At 38.4% G+C, this 17,391-nt stretch overlaps 1 protein-coding gene and 1 non-coding gene across 3 annotated transcripts in view; one reads left to right on the forward strand and one right to left on the reverse strand.

Annotated features, from left to right (window-relative positions):
* Positions 1 to 17,391, reverse strand: part of AMN1 (antagonist of mitotic exit network 1 homolog) — a 69,396-nt gene that overhangs the window by 37,141 nt on the left and 14,864 nt on the right. The gene's annotated exons all lie outside the window — the stretch shown is intronic.
* Positions 14,111 to 14,241, forward strand: LOC122892846. Its single transcript, XR_006381519.1, has one exon. It is a non-coding gene; the product is annotated as a small nucleolar RNA SNORA18 (small nucleolar RNA).

Consider the following 17,391-nt stretch of genomic DNA (forward strand, 5'->3'; position numbering starts at 1 on the left):
GAGGGCTCAGTGTCAAGACTCTGAGATCATGACCTGAGCTGAAACCAGGAGTCGGACACTTAACTGACTGACCCAGCCAGGTGCCCCTAAATTTGTAGAAATCTTAATTTAAAATACTTATATTTTGAAATCGTTTTACTTTCATTTACTTGAGTTTTCGCTTTTTGTACATTATTGTTTTATAATGAAAATTTCAAAAATACATAAAAATAAAATAGGATGATATAAAATCCCTGAACCATAAGTCTAGAATTTTAAAATTTATTATTTATCATATTGTGTCAGATATCTTTCTTAAGACATAAAACATTTCACACTTGATTTTAGCCAAATGGCTGAAAAGTTATGACATAAAACAATTCAGATAAAAATAAAGCTTCCTTTGCACACCTATATATGTTTCCTCTTTATCTCCTTTTGCAGACGCAACCACTAGCATGAAGTTTTTAAAAACAGCTTGTGTCCATGATTTTATTTTTACTACTAAAGTATATATGCATAAATGAGACTACTGTTTTCTGTATTTGCAAAATTAGTGTATTAAGTTTCCTACCATGGCTGAAATTGTCAATTGTCCTCATAAGTGACAATTTTCCTTTTCATAAGACTTGGGTACTAGTTGCAAATTCATGATCATTATAATTTCTCAGGCAATATTCTTTTTATCATTAAGTAATATCTCTATTCATATTATTTTTCACATCAGATTGTATTCAGTCCAGTTTTAAAGTTGTTCTGTATTTCTTTGGATTCTTTTGCTAACTTTTTAAAAAGGTTTCATTTATTCATTTGAGAGAGAGAGCATGAGAAGGCAGAGGGAGAGCAAGAAGCAGACACCCCACTGAGCAGGGAGCCTCTTGCTGAGCTCAATCCCAAAACCCTGGGATCATGACCTGACCTGAAGGTAGATGCTTAAACAACTGAGTCACCCAGGTGCCCCTCTTTTGCTGACATGTTTATAAGACTTGCAGCACCTGGGTGGCTCAGTGGTTTAAAGCCCTGCCTTCAGCTCAGGTCATGATCCCAGGGTCCTGGGATCAAGCCCTTCATTGGGCTCTCTGCTCAGTGGGGAGCCTACTTCCCCCTCTCTCTCTGCCTGCCTCTCTGCCTACTTGTGATCTCTGTCAAATAAAAAATTAAAATAATTATAATAAAGAATATAAGACTCATCTGCCTTAAAGATAGCTATAATTTGTTCATTTTAATTTTCCATTTGTCCATGTCCATTTTCAATGCTGCCTACTATTCCATTGTTTGAACACTACAATTAATCTTTTCTATTGTTGATGAACAGTTCGATGGTTTATAATTTACTATTATGAATAATAGTTATAAGAGTTCTCTTGGACAGGTCTTTTGTTGCATGTGTGCCTGTTTTTTGATCAAGTATATATCCAGGCATAGAACTACTTGCTGATAAGGTATGCATATATTTAGCTAAATGCCAAATAGTTTTCTGAAGTGACTGTACTGATTCCTGGAAACCATATCCTTGCCAACACTTGGCATTGTCAGTCTTTTTTAATTTTAGCCAATTTATGAATATATGGTAGCAATGTAATGTGACTTTAAGTTTCAGTGTCTTATTATTAATTACTTTGAGCATGTTTTCATTTCCTTATTGTTCATTTGGATAATCTCTTGAGGAGTATCTGTTCAAGTATCTTGCTTAGTTTTCTTTTGGGTCTGTGTTTTACTTACTGATATGCAGGAGTTCCTCTTATACTCTGGATATGAGCTTTCTGTTGGTTATATATGTTACAAATATATTCTCCCATTCTGTGGATTGCCTTTTCATTAATCATGTCTTATTCTTGAAGAGGAGTATAATCTAATGCAGTCCAATATATTAATATTTCCTTTATGGCAAGTTTCTTTTGGGTTCTCTTTATGAACTCTTTCACTGTCCAAAGTTCATAAAGGTATTCTGCAATGCCTTCATCAAGAAAAAAAAAATCACTAAGTGGGGCGCCTAATTGGCTCAGTCATTGGACGTCTGCCTTCAGCTCAGGTCAAGATCTTAAGGTCCTGAGATCGAGCCCTGCATTGGTCTCCCTGCTCAGTGGAAAACCTGCTTCTCTTTCTCCTACTCCCCCTGCTTGTGTTCCCTCTCTCACTGTGTCTCTGTCAAATAAATAAATAAAATCTTCAAAAAAAAATTCACTAAATATATTGTTTTACCTTTCACTTAAAGAACATTTTTTTTTTAGCAGTCAAGAATACTATATCCAGCTAGGCTATCATTGAAAATAGGAGAGATAAAAAGCTTCCAGGACAAACAAAAACTGAAAAAATTTGCAAACACCAAACCAGCTCTACAGGAAATATTGAAAGGGGTCCTCTAAGCAAAGAGAGAGCCTAAAAGTAGTAGATCAGAAAGGAACAGAGAGAATATACAGTAACAGTCACCTTACAGGCAATACAAAGGCACTAAATTCATATCTCTCAATAGTTACCCTGAATGTTAATGGGCTAAATGCCCCAATCAAAACACACAGGGTATCAGAATGGATTAAAAAACAAAGCCCATCAATATGCTGCCTACAAGAAACTTATTTTAGACCCGAAGACACCTCCAGATTTAAAGTGAGCAGGTGGAAAACAATTTACCATGCTAATGGACATCAGAAGAAAGCAGACGTGGCAATCCTTACATCAGATCAATTAGATTTTAAGCCAAAGACTATAATAAGATATGAGGAAGGACACTATATCATTCTCAAAGGGTCTGTCCAACAAGAAGATCTAACAATTTTAAATACCTATGTCCCTAATGTGGGAGCAGCTAACTATATAAACCAATTAATAACAAAATCAAAGAAACACATCAACAATAATACAATAATAGTAGGGGACTTTAACACTCCCCTCACTGAAATGGACAGATCATCCAAGCAAAAGATCGACAAGGAAATAAAGGCCTTAAATGACACACTGGGCCAGATGGACATCACAGATATATTCAGAACATTTCATCCCAAAGGAACAGAATACACATTCTTCTCTAGTGCACATGGAACATTCTCCAGAACAGACCACATCCTGGGTCATAAATCAGGTCTCAACCAGTATCAAAAGATTGGGATCATTCCCTGCATATTTTCAGACCACAATGGCTCTGAAGCTAGAACTCAATCACAAGAGGAAATTAGGAAAGAACACAAATACATGGAGACTAAAGAGCATCCTTCTAAAGAATGAATGGGTCAACCAGAAAATTAAAGAAGAATTGGAAAAATTCATGGAAACAAATGATAATGAAAACACAACAGTTCAAAAATCTGTGGGACACAGCAAAGGCAGTCCTGAGAGAAAAATATATAGCAGTACAAGCATTTCTCAAGAAACAAGAAAGATCTCAAATACACAACCTAACCCTACACCTACAGGAGCTGAAGAAAGAACAACCAAGAAAGCCTAAACCCAGCAGAAGAAGAGAAATAATAAAGATCAAAGCAGAAATAAATGAAATAGAAACCAAAAAAAACCAATAGAAACAATAGAACAAATCACCAAAACTAGGAGGTGGTCCATTGAAAGAATTAATAAGATTGATAAACCCCTGGCCAGACTTATCAAAAAGAAAAGAGAAAGCACCCAAATAAATAAAATCATGAATGAAAGAGGAGAGATCACAACCAACATCAAAGAAATACAAAAAATTATAAGAACATACTATGAGCAACTCTACGCCAACAAATTTGACAATCTGGAAGAAATGGATGCATTCCTAGAGACATATAAACTACCACAACTGAACCAGGAAGAAATAGAAAACCTGAACAGACCCATAACCAGTAAGGAGATTGAAGCAGTCATCAAAAATCTCCAAACCAAAAATAATAATAATAATAATAAAAATTTTAAAATAAAAATAAAAAAATCTCCAAACAAACAAAAGCCCAGGGCCAGGCGGCTTCCCAAGGAATTCTACCAAACATTAAAAGAAGAACTAATTCCTATTCTCCTGAAACTGTTCCAAAAAAATAGAAATGGAAGGAAAACTTCCAAACTCATTTTATGAGGCCAGCATCACCTTGATCCCCAAACCAGACAAGGATCCCATCAAAAAAGAGAATTACAGACCAATATCCTTGATGAACACAGATGTAAAAATTCTCACCAAAACACTAACCAATAGGATTCAACAATATATTAAAGGGATTAATCACCACGACAAAGTGGGATTTATTCAAGGGCTGCAAGGTTGGTTTGACATCTGCAAATCAATCAATGTGATACAACACATTAATAAAAGAAAGAACAAGAACCATATGATACTCTCAATAGATGCTGAAAAAGCATTAAACAAAGTACAGCATCCCTTTCCTGATCAAAACTCTTCAAAGTGTAGGGATAAGAGGGCACAAACCTCAATATCATCAAAGCCATCTATGAAAAACCCACCGCGAATATCATTCTCAATGGACAGAAACTGAGAGCTTTTCCGCTAAGGTCAGGAACACGGCAGGGATGTCCATTATCACTACTGCTATTCAACATAGTACTAGAAGTCCTAGCTTCAGGACTCAGACAACAGAAAGAAATTAAAGGCATCCAAATCGGCAAAGAGGTCAAACTATCACTCTTAGCAGATGATATACTCTACGTAGAAAATCCAAAAGACTCCACTCCAAAACTGCTAGAACTTGTACAGGAATTCAGTAAAGTGTCAGGATATAAAATCAATGCACAGAAATCACTTGCATTTATTTACACCAGAAATTAAAGAATCAATCCCATTTACAATTGCACCCAAAACCATAAGATACCTAAGAATAAACCTAACCAAAGAGGCTAAGAATCTATACTCAGAAAACTATAAAGTACTCATGAAAGACACAAAGAATGGAAAAATGTTCCATGCTCATGGATTGGAAGAACAAATATTATGAAAATGTCTATGCTACCTAAAGCAATCTACACATTTAATGCAATCCCTATCAAAATCCCACCCATTTTTTTCAAAGAAATGGAACAAATAATCCTAAAATTTATATGGAACTAAAAAAGATCTCGAATAGCCAAAGGAATATTGAAAAAGAAAGCCAAAGTTGGTGGCATCACAATTCCAGACTTCAAGCTCTATTACAAAGCTGTCATCATCAAGACAGCATGGTACTGGCACAAAAACAGACACATAGATCAATGGAACAGAATAGAGAGCCCAGAAATAGACCCTCAATTCTATGTTCAACTAGTCTTCGACAAAGCAGGAAAGAATGTCCAATGTAAAAAGGACAGCCTCTTCAATAAATGGTGTTGGGAAAATTGAACAGCCACATGCAGAAAAATGAAATTGGACCATTTCCTTACACCACACATGAAAATAGACTCAAAATGGATGAAGGACCTCAATGTGAGAAAGGAATCCATCAAAATCCTTGAGGAGAACACAGGCAGCTACCTCTTTGACCTCAGCTGCAACAACGTCTTCCTAGGAACATCGCCAAAAGCAAGAGAAGCAAGGGCAAAAATGAACTATTGGGATTTCATTAAGATCAAAAGCTTCTGCACAGCAAAGGAAACAGTTAACAAAACCAAAAGACAACTGACAGAATGGGAGAAGATATTTGCAAACGACATATCAGATAAAGGGGTAGTGTCCAAAATCTATAAAGAATTTAGCAAACTCAACACCCAAAGAACAAATAATCCAATCAAGAAATGGGCAGAGGACATGAACAGATATTTCTGCAAAGAAGACATCCAGATGGCAAACAGACACATGAAAAAGTGCTCCACACTACTTGGCATCAGGGAAATACAAATCAAAACCACAATGAGATATTACCTCACACCAGTCAGAATGGCTAAAATTAACAAGTCAGGAAATGACATGCTGGCGAGGATGCGGAGAAAGGGGAACCCTCCTACACTGTTGGTGGGAATGCAAGCTGGTGCAACCACTCTGGAAAACAGTATGGAGTTTCCTCCAAAAGTTGAAAATAGAACTACCCTATGACCCAGCAATTGCACTACTGCAATTGCAATACAAACATAGTTATCCGAAGGGCCACATGTACCTGAATGGTTATAGCAGTAATGTCCACAATAGCCAAACTATGGAAAGAACCTAGATGTCCATCAACAGATGAATGGATAAAGAAGAGGTGGTGTATATACACAATGGAATACTATGCAGCCATCAAAAGAAATGAAATCTTGCCATTTGCGACAATGTGGATGGAACTAGAGGGTTCATGCTTAGTGAAATAAGTCAGTTAGAGAAAGACAACTATCATATGATCTCCCTGATATGAGGAAGTGGAGATGCAACATGGGATGTTAGGGGGGTAGGACAAGAATAAATGAAACAAGATGGGATCGGGAGGGAGACAAACCATAAGTGACTCTTAATCTCACAAAACAAACTGAGGGTTGCTGGGGGGAGGAGGGTCGGGCGAGGGGGATGGGGTTATGGACATTGGGGAGGGTATGTGCTATGGTGAGTGCTGTGAGGTGTGTAAACCTGGTGATTCACAGACCTGTACCCCTGGGGATAAACATACATTATATGTTTATAAAAAAATAAAAATAAATAAAAATAAAAACATTTTTTTAAAATTAAGTATTCTTTATGCCTACTGTAAGGCTCAATTCACAACCCTGAGACCAAGAGTTGCATGTTCTACTGACTAAGCCAGACAGGTGCCTTTACCTTTTGCTTTCTGACTTAAAAACTACCTGGAATTGGAGGCACCTGGGTGGCTCACTTGGTTAAATCTCTGCCTTCGGTTCAGGTCATGATCTCAGGGTCCTGGGATCAAGCCCCACATTGGGTTCTCTGCTCAGCAGGGAGCCTGCTTCCCACCCCCACCCCTCCCTGTCTCTCTACCTACTTGTGATCTCTGTCAAATTAATAAATAAAATCTTAAAAAAAAAAACTACCTCGAATTGATTGTTGCAGTTGTAAAGAACTATGCAGAATCTGAGCGTTTACTCCACTTACAAGCTTATAAGTGAGCCTATTACCAATTTATGAATGTTGGCAGAAGACCCAGAGATTCCTGGGTCAAAGAAAAAGGGCTTTATTACTTGTGACAAGAGCAGTAGCCAGTTTCACATTTATGCTGGTTCCCCATACTCTATAAGTCCTACAGTGTAATGTAGGGAGGGTCCAGATGAATGCTTGCTCACATGGTGGGTTGTATTGCAGGAGAAAACCCTGAGCTTGGGTGATTCACAATTTTTATGGTAAATTGAAGCAAGTTTGTTCTTTTTTGGAAGGAGACAGTATTTGCTGCACAAACGACCTCGAGAAATGCCATAAGTAAAGAGAAGTCAAGGCCCTACATTCTTGGCATACCCATAAGGTTCATGGCAGATTGCCTCTTCCCAACATCTATCCAACATGTTCTTGGCTGAACTCAAATATTTATAAAAGTATGCCACTCTGTCAGCTACTCTAATTAATTTGACCAAAAAAGGCAGAAACCAAATCTGTTCAATTTGTCTCTTAAAGCATTTAATTAAGGCTACTATCAATAGTATTCCAAATAGCAGGATAAGGCCAATCTGTAGTAATATCCTTGATAACACCCCCAAAGTCCCAGACTCAGCTAACTGTGTATAAGTATGGAAGGGTGGGGAGGACCAGTAAGTCTCATTTTAGACAGGATGTAATCCAATCTATCATCTACTATGAAACATGTAAAGGAATTTAGATTGTTATTTCAATGACTAGATTTTTCTTTTTTGGGCTTCTACTTACAAAAAAAAAATTCTGGGGCACCTGGGTGACTCAGTCAGTTAAGCATCTACCTTCAGCTCAGGTTGTGATCACAGGGTCTGGGCATCAAGCCCCACATCAGGCTCACTGCTCAGTGGGGAGGCTGTTTATCCCTGTTCCTCTGCCTCTCCTCCCTGCTTGTGCTCTCTCTCTCTCAAATAAGTAAAATCTTTTTAAAAATCTATTACCTGTATTCTCTTAAGGATAACTGTTTCTTTGTTTTTGAATACATCCAATACATTTGTTTCAAAATTCCTTTCAAACTGTCCTATTATTTGCAGTCAATTCTCTTCTATTTTCTGCTGAGTCTCTTTCATGCCACTTTTTGGTAAGTTTTGTTTGTTTGTTTGTTTGTTTGTTTTGTTTTGTTTTGTTTTTAATTCTTTATCTCTAGCAGACTCCCGGGTAAGCCTGGAGCCCGAGGTGGGGCTGGATGCAGGGCTCCAGACAAGGCTCAACCTCACAACTCTGAGGTCATGACCTGAGCCAAAATCAATTGTAGGTCCCTTAACCAACTGAGCCACCTAGGCACAGTCCCCTGACTTTTTAAGTTTTTAATAAAAATTCTTTTACACAAGTAGTTTTTCATAAGAGTCCTATGTTCTTTTTGTGACACATCCCCATAGTGAAGGTCTGGGTTTTCTCTGCTAAAGGATCCTGTATTTGGTTGGGCTTCAATAACAAAATATCACAGACTGGCAAGCTCATAAACAAGAGAAATTTAATCCTCACAGTTCTGGATGCTGTAAGTCTGAGATCAGAGTGCTAGCATGGTTGAATAAGGGCCCTCTTCCTGGTTCATATTCAGTGCCCTCTCTGTTTCCTCACATAGTGGAAGGGGCCAGAGATTTCTCTGGAAATTTTAAAAAGAGCACTAATCCCAATCATGAGGGCACTACCCTCATGATTTAAACACCTCCAAAAGCCCCCACCTACTGATACCATGACCTTTGAGGGTTAGGATGTTAACATGTGAATTTAGGGCTTACTCCTGTAACATTCAGCCTGTAGCAGATCCCATGAGTATTTACAAGTTCCAAAGCAAAGTTAATGTTATTTATTCATCTTAAGGATTCTGCAACATATTCACAGTGAAAATTCAAGCCATACACCTGTGCATAATAAAGGCATGAAAGACCAGTTTTTCAACAGGAATTCCACTTTTGGCTGGGAATTTTTATATCCCTGTCAGTGGATGTGGGTTGTTCTCTGTGGGGTGGGGTTAGGTGGTTCTGCAGCAGGGGTAGACTCTGAAGGAGCTGAGTAATGCAAGCTATCTGTTGACCATTCTCTCCACAGGTGGGCAGCAAGTTCTTCCCTGAAGAGTGATCCGAGTGGCACATCTCTATGGCTGTCACCCTCATTTTCCAAAACTATCTTTCATTTAGGTGTTTATATATTTTAAGTAATTCACACTTAATGGACTACATGGCATAATAAAGGTTAATAAGTTTATACACTCCCAGCTCTCATTCTCCTCTACTGTTAAGATACTGAAATCAGATACTCCATTATCAACATTTATATCATTTTCTAAAAGTTAGAGGCTTAATGAAAAAAAACTCCTAATTTTTTGGTAATGGCTTTATTATGATATAACTGATATAACATCAATGTTTTTTGGTATATCTATAGAGTTGTGCATTCATCATCACTAATTCCAGAACATTTTCATTACTCTAAAAATAAATCTTGTACCCATTAGCAGTCAACTGCCAATCTCTCCCATCTCCCACCAATCTACTTTGTCTCTCGAGATTAGCCTGTCGTGCACATTCACATAAATGGAATTATATGTGGTCTTTTGTTACTGGCTTCTTTCACTTAGCATAACATTTTCTAGTTCTTCCATTTCAATTACTGTACTTTTTCAATTCCAGGATGTCCATTAGGTTCTTTTTAATATACAATTCCTATCTCTTACTGATATAATCTATATGATGAGACACTGTCATCATACCTCCTTTTTCTTTTTTGAAATCAAGGTTAAATTCATGAACTTAAAGTGTTTAATTCAGTGGCATTCACAATGTTGTACAAATACCACCTCTATCTAATTAAAAAATATTTGTACTAGCTCAAAAGAAAATGTGTACCTATTAAAGAGTCAGTCCCCATTCTTCTTTCCACTGGGTATCTACCCAGTTGGCAACTACCAACTTGCTCTCTCTTGCTGTGGATTTACCTATTTCAGATATTTCATATAAATGAATTCATACAATATGTTGTCTTTGTGTCTGGCTTCATCCACTTAGCCTAATGTTTCCAAGGTTCATCCGTGTTGTTGTCTGTATCAATACTTTATTCTTTTTTAATGGTTAAATATTTCATTATATGGATAAACCACATTTTTAAAAAAGATTTTATTTTTAAGTAATCTCTACACCCAGTGTGGGGCTTGAAATCAAAACCTGATGATCAAGAGTCACATGCTCTACTGAATGAGCCAGCCAGGTGTCCCCCATATTTTGTTTAATGATCAATCATTGGTGATGGACATTTTGGCTGTTTCCACTTTTTGGCTATTGTGAATACTGCTGCTATGAACATATATTTATGAATATTTATTTAAATATCTAGTTTCAGTTCTTTTGGGTATATACATGTGAGTGGAGTTGCTGGGTAATATGAATATTCTACATTTAGCTTTTTTTTTTTTAAGAGATTTTATTTATTTACTTGCCAGAGAGTACAAGCAGGGGGAGAAGCAGGCAGAGGGAGAGGGAGAAGCATTCTACCTGCTGAGCAGGAAGCCTGATGTGGGGCTCGATCCCAGGACCCTGAGATCATGACCTGAGTGGAAGGCAGATGCTTAACCAGCTCAGTCACCCAGGCACCCCTCTTTGTTTAACTTTTTGAGGAACTGGCAAGCAGTTTTCCCCTTTACTTAATATATGGCTTCCTTTAATTCTTTGAATATGTTTATAACAGTTTCTTGGAGGTCTTGCTAAGTCCAACATCTGAGTCCTCTCTAAGGAAGTTTCTGTTGCCTATTTTTCTCTGCATATGGGTCCAACTTTCTGTTCCATTGTCTTGAAATTTTTTGTTGAAAACAGGACAGTTTAAATAATATAATGTAGTAACTTTGGCTATTGATCCCACACATTTGTGATTACTTGTTTTTTTAGTGACATGGCTGGACTATTTTAGTGAAGTCTATTTCCCTCACTGTATGCAAGCTCTGATTTGCTTCTTAGTGGGCACAGATTGGACATAAGCATTGTTACCCTAGTATGTCAGTGGTTTGGGTAGGGTTCTCTCTGACTATCGTTCTCTGATTATTCTTTTAAATCTGTATTGGTATCACACCCAGCTGTAAACCTTCATGCATTACAGATTAACTGCTCTAATGTTTTCAATAATGTGTGGGGGTACAAGTTGCTCCACAGTGTCATCCAATTCATTTTAGACTCCTTTGTAGGATTCGTTTCTGAGATCAGTGTTTAAGATTTGTTCCAACCCAGGGCAGGCTCTTGTTAGATGTCCCTTTCCCTGGTTCTCTCTGGTAAACTTCTTAGCCTATGGTTTAGTTTGCATCTTATGAAGCTATCAGACTCTTTGTTAATATCTATTTAGATTTGAACTTCCTCCATCCTCTGTTTCAAATAAAATCATTTTCTGGACAGCTTCAGTTCTTTGTTTTGCAGCCTATCTTTCTTCCTGGGAAAAAATCTCTAAGCTACAATTTCAGAGCTGGGAACAAGGATGATATCAATCTCTCTGAGTGAAACCTGTACTTTAGGAGCAGAGTGCTGGGCAGTAACCTCTGCTCTTCTCAGCTTGCCTCTTCTAGGATGGAACCTCCAGCCACGAATGAGCTGGGATAAGGGAGATCATCCTCTCAGTATTCTCAGCACGCCATATTGAAATAGAACTTCTCCTCCGTAAGTGGGGGCTAGGTGGAGGTAGAAATTCCCCAACCGTCAACCATACTCACTCATTTAGCCTGTGAACAAGTATCTAGGAAAAAGTATGATAAGAAATACTGGCATCCTGTTTTTTTCCAGGAAAATACTGAAGCCCTTGACAAGGAGCTGGGGGGAGAGGTAGTTCCATCACCTTAGCTATTCCTACCTACAGTGGAGGTATAGTTCAAATGTCATAGACTGCTGTTGTTCTAACTGAGTTTCAAAAGATTATCTTGAATGAGTGTTTTTTCATTTGCAGTATGCCCTTAGGAGGACTTCCAAAGACTTGAGGCAGTTGGTTTTCTTTTATAATTTTCAACTTTTATGCTTATTCTGCTGGAGAGCAGCTCTATGGACCTCCTCATACTTCCTTTTGGCTAAGTCTTCCAAATATCATCAATCCTTTCATCCATTTAACACCTGTATCCCATTAGGAAGAAGTTATCATGACTCCTTTTCTTTCAAATATGTACTTAGGCTCTTTCGAATAAGTTGGTCATTTTAAGTTTGCCTAATTTTCAGCACAAGGTCCTTCTATCCCAACTGATTCTACAATAATTCTTGAAAGAAATGGTGAGAGAACAAGGGGTGTTAGACAGGAGAAGGGAGCCGGGGTAAATTGGAAGGGGAGGTGAATCATGAGAGACTATGGACTCTGAAAAACAATCTGAGGGGTTTGAAGTGGCGGGGGTGTGGGAGGTTGGGGTACCAGGTGGTGGGTACAGATTGCACGGAGCACTGGGTGTGGTGAAAAAATAATGAATACTGTTTTTCTGAAAATAAATAAATTGAAAAAATTTAAAAAAAAAAGAAATGGTGAGAGAGACAGACAGACAGACACAAAGACATAGTATTTTTAAAAATCCATAAAATTGCTAAATTGTTTTAAAAATTGAGGTGAGATAGTTTCCCAACTTCTGGCTGGTGGTCAGTTAGGCCTTTCATAGTTCCATAGGTATGCTAAAAGGTAAGGTCCCAGCTGCTCTTTATTTGGGCCATTTCTCAAGTGGGTTGTGTTTGTAGTAAACAGTTCTGAGAGATGAGGTATTGTTTCCCTCAAAGACAAAGGGCAAGTTTGTTTATTGGTTGTATAAAACTGTGTATTCCTTGAGCTCAGGTTTTTTTCCTGCAATATACCCACTGCTCAGGCATCCATCTGAGCCCTCTGTGTCATCCACATGCGATTTGGGGAAAAGGACAAATGAGATAAACTTTTCATGTGGCTTGCTATGCTGTAACAAAGTCCTTTGTCTCTATCCCAGAAATCTTATGTCTTCTGCCACCACCAAACAGTATGAACAGTAACAGTCTCATCAAGTAAAATCAAATCCTAAATCTAACAATTTTGTGGTAAGAATGGGATGCTAATGGAAATATAACTTTATAGAAGAGGGAGGAGAAAAATTTTGTGAGCCAGGTCTGGGGATATGAGACTCCTTGGGATCTAGTAGCAAATGCTCTCCCCATTTACATCACTTTGTGCTCTAACCCAAAATGATACTTTAAAAAAATGGCACTTCTCTACCTTTACTCAATGTGATGGGGGAAACAAAGGTAGAAGAAAAGTTATTAAATTTCCTTACTGCCTACAGCCCATTGACAAGTCCATGAAACAGGAAGAGTGACATTCCTCTAGGGACTCAACTGCCTCGATGTTGAGACTTCGCTAAAGGCAAAAGGCAATCCTTGCCCAACCCGCTCCCCCTTCCCTGGATCCTGTGAGCCTACTTTAACATACAAGAATTCTTTTGGAAACTTCCTTTATCTCTAACAACCCCTCCCCAAGATATATGTTGGCAATCATCCCCCAAGCATATGGCCCACTGATATACATCTGGGGGGTTCATGACTAAGGTTTTATTAGACAGTAATAAATGAGTTGTTCCTAACAATAGCTAGCCCCCTCAAGGTCCTGGAAACCTTGCTTCCAAAATTCCTTAGAGACTTACGCTATTTCTAACTCTTTCCCAACTTGAAAGTATATAATGAGCCACTCCTCATAACCCCAGTGCAGCTCTTTCTGTCCACAGGTCCTGGCCCCGTGCTTTAATAAAACCACCTTTTTGTACCAAAGACATCTCAAGAATTCTTTTGTGGCCGTCGGCTTTAAAGCCCAACATCTTTCTTACATTACTTACTGTTTACTATACAATGGTAGAGTCCCCAGATTCAGTGTTCCTTGCCTGTAATGCATCTCACAGATTGATTAGACATTCATTTGGGACCTCTGTGTTACTCTTTTGGAATGCAGCCCACTGCTTGTGTTGACATCCATCTGAGCCCCTTGTGTTGCTGCTGTGTGTCTTGGAGGTGAAGGGGGAGTGACATAAACACGCTAATGCTCATACTACTTGCTGTGCAATGAGTAATAAAGTCCATTTGCCTTTGACCCAGAGCCTCTGTTCTACCAGCATCCATGAAACAAGACCAGACTAAAAAAATGTATTAGCTTATAAGAAGGGTAAAATCAGTTGAGGTCTATCCCGATGGGGCTTTTTCTGTAGACCTACATCGTTGGAAACGCCTCAAAGAGTATTTGTGTGGTTTCCTTTATTCACAGAACTATGTGTTAGATCTTTGGGAAAGAACTGCAAGACACTTATCATTATCTGCTAAAACTCTGATCTAATAGTTATGTTTTTTAAATCTTAGGTATTGGTGTATCCCAATAATCTGTACAGTTCTAGGGTGATAGTTTAGGGGTGAATATGATTTGAACTCACTCATATTTAGAGGGTGTTTGAAACTGAGAACCAGGCAGATCCACACTCAGACTCTAAACAGGGCCCTGAAGTAGACATTGGATCCCAAAGATTACAGGTGGGAGTTCTTAAAGTATGTCTGTATTCAAATGGAGATGCAAGAAACCCAGCTGAAAGAACTCTGGAGTGACAGTGACAACTGTGGATTGATCAAGTTCTTTTTAAAAGGGCTGTTCTGAAGATTATGATTCTAACTTTGGAGGAACTATGGTAAAGAACAGTGACTGGCAGTGGAAGGAATCACATGTAAAAACTCCTTAAATAAAAATGTATTGGCTTTAAAAAAAAAAAAAGAAGGGTAAAATCAGACTCTATACTGACATTCATTCCCCTTATATTTTCCTTTATGCAGATTTCAGCTACATTTTAAATGTCTTCCTTTTCCCCACAATGCCATCTTTGTTTCTGCTCTCTCTTCCCAGTCTTTTTCATTTGGCCCCTTTAAGGGTCATCTTCCCTGAGCTCAGCTGTCTAGCCTGTGCCATGTATTCTCCACAGTAAATGCTTTCCTCTTTCTGCTCTAGTTCCCTCTAGCTGTAACCAGGGAGCTGGGACAGAAACAAATTCAGTATTTTGAAAAATAATGCTATGAGAACTATTAAATGGCTCAGGAAGACTATCCAAAAGTGTGTTGATCAAACCAAGAAAGTTTATTAAATTTATCACAGCAAGGACTTTAACAGGGTTTTGGTAGTATCTCGATAGGGGCGAGTTATGTAAGAGCACATGCAGGATTCTCCCTCCAGGATGGGGAGTAGGTTAATATTGGGCAAAATCCGTGATTTAACAGGGTAAGACTGATGGATACAGGGTCTCAAAGCAGGCCTTGGTGAACAATCTATCCTGATACACATAGTGTTTGTTTTAACAATCAAGATGTTTGTTCTAGTAACCAAACATTTGTTTAGATAAACAGATTGCAAATATTTCCTGGAGCAAGTTATATTGACATAAGTGATCTCAGTTTTCAGTCCCATCGGTTGACACAGGCGGTCTAAGTTCTCAAGACAAAGATGAAAACTGGCCAGCTAAAGCTTAACAAAATCTTCAAAAGCTGTAAAAAAAAGGAAGGGGGGGGTGGAGTGGAGTGGGAGGATGGGTGAGGTAGACATCTCACCCAATATGAATCGCTCCAAATTTTATAGTTAAAAAAAAAAAAATCAGTTGGGTTTACATGGTGAATTAATGTAACAAAGAAATGATTTTTGGCAAAATGGCCTACTTCTAATATGAATGTTGCATAAAATTTGTTCTTTTCCTCTCCCCATATTCTCTCTTTTAAATTTAACAATGGCTTCATCTATCATCTATTAGGAATTTACTCCTAATCTTAAACTCAATCCTTGATCTTCCCATTTGATATTTCTAATGCATGTTTTGATTTATTTTTCTCATAAGACACTTGCTTGTCCATAATTATCTAATGTTGATCACCATTCTCCTGGTCAACAAAGCTGAAAACTTTAATTTTTGCTTTTTTCCTTTCCTTAGTCTTTCTATTTAAAATTATTCACCACATCCCAGATCCAAAAGATTCTCTAAGGCAGTGTTATTCCAAGTGCTAGTCAGTGAGGAGATTAGGAACTCATGCAAGGATGTAAACCAAGCAGTTTCCTGCACGGAGAAGTCACGTCCTCTGGACTAAACAGGGCACTCAGTAAAAGAGTTGATTGTTACTCTGGATTAAGCTCAGAAATAGCTTGCTGACCAACTACCAACCTAAACACACCTTTTCCCAAAAGGATTAGGAAGTGTGATTCTCAAGGCAAATATGGACCCTACAGGGGACAACACCCAACATAACAATGAAGGTCATGTGGTCATCTTCTTGCTTTATTTTATTTATTTTTAAAAAGATTTTATTTATTTGCAGAGAGAGAGAGAGAGCAAGCACAAGCAGGGAGAGTGGCAGGCAGAGGAAGAGGGAAAAGCAAGCTCCCCACTGAGCAGAGAGTACAATGTGGGGCTCTATCCCAGGACCTTAGAATCATGACCTGAGCCAAAGGCAGATAATTAACTGACTGAGTCACCAAGGCACCCCAATCCTTTTGTTTTACTTCCAAGTTCTAGATAATTTTTCTTAACGTGTTGTTTCCTCTTTTTTTTTTTTCCAGTAAGCATTATGTTTTATTTATTTATTTTATGTTAGTTGTTTATTTGTCAAGTTGTTTATTTGGCCACAGCCAAACTTACAGAAAGATGCAACCCCCAGGGGTACAGTGAATGCTCCAACAGTACGAAATCACAGATTACTTGGCCAGAAGGCCTAACAACTGAGGTTTTCTCAAAGCACTGGAAGTCACGGTAGTTATTCTCCTCAACACCAACCTCAAACCTAATGTCCTTCCTAACTCACTAAGCACTATGTATTATTTTTTTAAGACTTTATTTATTTATTTGAGAGAGAGGGAGCATGTATCCATGTATATGAGCAGGGAGAGGAGCAGAGACAGAATCTCAAGCAGACTCCACACCATCAAATGTGGGGCTGGTCTCCAGACCTGATGGGGAGGTGAGGAGGGGAGTTTGGGTGTGTGTGTGTGTGTGTGTGTGTGTGTGTGTGTGTGTGTGTGTTAAAGGGGCAGACACAGAGCAGGATGGGGGACTAGATCCCACAGCCTGTGAGATTATGACCTGAGCCCAACCAAGAGTCTGAGGCTTAACCAACTGAGCCACCCAGGCACTCCAGCATGATGTCTTAAATTTCCATCCATATACCTCTACTCTTCACTTCCCTAACAGCTGCATAATACTCTATGGCACCTTGCCCCAGTGATGGACTTTCCAATTTTCTGTCACCACAATGAAATTCTGCAATGAACATCTTCACATGTGTCTCCCTGTTTGGGCTCTTTTTACCTTTTTCCAAGATTCTGCAGTAGATTCCTAAGAGTCTCTTTATTCTCAACTTCTCTCTAATTCAAATCTCTCTCTACTCCCAGAACCATTCCAAAACCTTTTATAGCTCCTACTGTAGAGGAATTAAACA

Source organism: Neovison vison, chromosome 12, assembly GCF_020171115.1.
Source record: "Neovison vison isolate M4711 chromosome 12, ASM_NN_V1, whole genome shotgun sequence".
Taxonomy (NCBI): Eukaryota; Metazoa; Chordata; class Mammalia; order Carnivora; family Mustelidae; genus Neogale; species Neogale vison.